This window comes from Cryptomeria japonica, chromosome 4 (genome assembly GCF_030272615.1).
Source record: "Cryptomeria japonica chromosome 4, Sugi_1.0, whole genome shotgun sequence".
Classification (NCBI taxonomy): Eukaryota; Viridiplantae; Streptophyta; class Pinopsida; order Cupressales; family Cupressaceae; genus Cryptomeria; species Cryptomeria japonica.
Window position 1 is genome coordinate 45,822,780 of NC_081408.1, and position 4,018 is coordinate 45,826,797.

Sequence of the window (4,018 nt, forward strand, 5' to 3'; positions counted from 1 at the left end):
TATGGTCCTAATGATTCATATGTTGTCCTAAGGGGTCATGTGGTGTTTTTAGGGGTCATATGAGGTCCTAAGGGGTCACACATGGTGTCAGGACACCACATGACCCCTTATGACAACATATGAACCATTAGGACATCATATGGTCCTAATGGTTCATATGTTGTCCCAATGGTCCATGTGATGTTGTTAGGGATCATATGAGGTCCTAAGGGGTCACACATGGTGTTAGGATACCACATGACCCCTTATGATAACATATGAACCATTAGGACATCATGTGGTCATAATGGTTCATATGTTGTCCTAATGGGTCATGTGATGTCGTTAGGGGTCATATGAGGTTCTAATGGGTCACACATGGTGGTAGGACACCACACAACCCCTTAAGATGACATATGAACCATTAGACCATCATACACAGTCCTAATGGTTCATATGTTGTTCTAATGGGTCATGTGGTGTCATTAGGGGTCATATGAGGTCCTAAGGGGTCACACATGGTGTTAGGACACCAGATGACCCCTTGGGACAACATATGAACCATTAGGACATCATCATATGGTCCTAATGGTTCATATGTTGTCCTAACGAGTCATGCAGTGTCGTTAGGGATCATATGGGGTTCTAAGGGGTCACACATGGTGTTAGAACACCGGATGACCCTTTATGACAACATATGGTCCTAGTGGCTCATATGTTGTCTTAAGGGGTCATTTGATGTCTTTGGGGGTCCTAAGGGGCATACATGGTGTGAGAACACTGTATGACCCCTTACGACACCATATGTCCTATGGTGTCCTAAGGGGTCATGTTGTGTACTAGGATGTTAAAAGGGGTCATATAGGTTTTAATTTAAATTGAGTTTAAGTTGACTTAAGTGGACATAGTTTAAAATTTTCTATTTTTTTGTAATGTAAGCTAAGTTTTCTTAAAAAAATTCTATTGTTTTTTTCTTAGATTTTTTTTGTTATCTAAGTTTTCCTAAAAAATTTCTAATGTTTTTCTAAAATGTTCAAAATAAATATTAAATATACAATTAATTATTTGAAAAAACAAGAAAATAAAAGAAAAATCTTTTATTTGCTATTGTTTTAAATAAATTAAACAATAAATAAAAAAATAACATAATTAAACAAGAAAAACAATAATTTTGTGCACCTCAAACAATGTAGGTCAAATGAAGAATGTCGAGGAGCGCTGACGGAAGCCACTAATGAAAAAATTACAGTGGGTCCGCTCTAACTGCCTAATGGAGCCCAGACTGACAGTTGAGAATGACATATGAACTGTCATTTTGGACTTATATAGGGACACTTAGAAATTTTGGTTGAATAGGGGTTCGCTCGAAGGGGGGGTTCAAGCAAACCCCTTAAAAAATAATATTTTATTGGGTTCACTCAACCCAATTTTAAATTGGTGTTTGAGCGAACCATGACCTATAAGAAAGTTCAAGAGAATCCCTAGGGCGAGTTCGATCGAACTGTTATAGTTCGTACAAACTCTCCTATATTTTTTTCCCCACCTCCGCAATTTTCCTTCATGGGTAAAAGTGGGAACCACTATTGTGAATCCACCCTCATCTCCACAAAAAGAGTCATGTCATCAACAAATTGAGTATTAAGAAGCTCGCCATGGTTATTAGATAAACTTATTCCATACATGGGGTGACTAATTAGTTGAATTCTAAGGACATAATGAAAAACATCAACAACTATCATAAAGAGTGCAAGGGCAATGGGACGCTTGTAACTAATGGACCTTTGCAATTGAATGGGGTTGGTTAGTGCCCCATTAATGTCAATTTAAGTGGAAGAATCTTGAAACAAAATCTCTATCCATCTACAAAACATTTTGGGAAACTCTAGAGCTTTCAACATATCCAAAACAAATGGCCATTTAATCCTATCATAGGCCTTCTCAAAATCTAATAGGATCATTCCAACATTTTGGTTATTGTTTTTTGCCCAGTTCATCCCTTCCTAGCTGGTAATTGAATTCTCCAAAATATACCTCCCTTTAATGAAATCAGTTTGAGTTACTAAGATAATTTTGTCTAACATTTTACTTAGTCTATTGGCAAGTGTTTTGGCTAGAACCTTGTAGGACACATTCAATAGTGTAATTGGTCTCTAGTTTTTTATCAAAATTTTGTCTCCTCCCCCACCCCTCCTCCCTTAGAGATGAGCTTTATGATACCTATTTTAATATTGCTCTGCATGGACCTAGAAAAAAAAATTCCTCATAAAACTCCTACGAGTTCTTTACCAATCCAATCTAAGTTTGCCTTATAAAACTCAGTAGGAAGTCCATTAGCACCTAGGGCTTTTCCATTTCTAAAGGATTTAACAGTGTTCAATATTTTAACTTTAAAGATGTCATGGTCTAATAAGAATTCATCCTCTACTATAACTTTTTGAGGAGTAGTCTAACAAAAAACTCCCTAGCCTTAGAAAATTCTTTGTTTTCATATGAGAAAAAATAATGTTTTAAAGGAGTGCTTCTTTCATTACTTTATTATAACTGGAGGAGGAGCCATTAACGTTTATGTACCAATTAAATCTCTTTCTTGCTTCTATTTAATAACATTAAACAAATAGTCTAGATTATCTAAGATGGCTTTGCGATTTCCTTTGCAAAAACTCCAGGACCTTGAACGACAAAAATGGTTTTTCGAATGAACTAAGTATGCGGTCTCAGCCTGCAACCCGAGAAACTGGGCTCCCCCACCTCAGGCAAAGTCTGACTGGAAGATGGTGAAACCAAGGAGGTATCAGAGGGAAGTAGTGAAATATCTTCCTTTTTCTGGAAATGGTGATAAGGGCAAACATAATTCCCATTGCCAAGGAGGCTCTTTCAAGCCATCTATCTCCAATAGGTTCATCCATTTGTGGAATCTTGAGGAAGGTTTAATAAAACTAGCTCCCTGGGTCAAGCCAAATACAAATAATGAGATAGGCAAAGGAAACAAGGATAACTGGAGCTTGGGTGGTATTCACACCAGACCTAGGGTTTCCATGGAGGAAAGCAAGAATCCCAAAATTGTGCCTCCTCCCAAACCCTTGACATTTAAGCTGAACAAGAATATCCCTAATTCAGAAATGGTGAATGTATTGGAAATCAATGACAGTCTGGTTGAAAGGATTCAACAATCTTGTAAAACATTTGGGGTTTTTGCTAGATGGTGGGGACTTGGAGTCTCGATAGAGGCAATTGCAGATTGGTTCAAATCTTCCTTCAATTGGATATTAAGGATTGCTATCTTGTCTGAGGGTTATCTTTATATTGACTGTGGAAATGCATGGCATAAGGATGAATTCTTAACAGGCAAATCTCTAATTTTTAAAGGCTTTGATTTTAAATTTTTAGAATGGCAACCTGCTTTCAATCCAATCAAATTAAAATCATTTAAACTAGATAGACCGGTTATGATCCCTAACTTACCAGTAGAATTAAAGGACATGGAATTAATTATGAAAATAGGTAATCACTTAGGAAAATTTGTAGAGATTAGTGACAAAAATAGGAAGTATTTGAATTATGTGTTGATAATTAACATGGATATTAGTGTGAATTCACTCAGCCCCATTGAAATCAGAACTAGGGAGTCATCTTTCTTAATCTACCTCGAATTTTATAAAGGGTTTCTAGATCTAGACTTGGCATCTAAACCAGTCTCAGAAATTTTTCCCTCTCAAACAAACCCTAGAGAAATCCCTAAGCTAGATATCTATTTCAATTTGGAACAAGGAGGGTTTGTGATCAAGGAGAACCCTCTGCCGACTAGGCAGTTTGATGGGGTTAAAGAGGGGGAAATTATAGGTGACCAGAGTATGGATGAGGGGAAGAATCCCTCTCTTCTGCTAACCCATGAGAATATGCTAAAGGATAAGTAGGGGAGGGTTTCCGACTCTAAGGTAGTAAAGAATTGTTTTGCCCTTGAAGTGACCGTAAGGGAATAATTTAAAATTTTATCTCAAGTTCATAAGGGTGAACCCAATCCTGATACTGAGGATCGGGA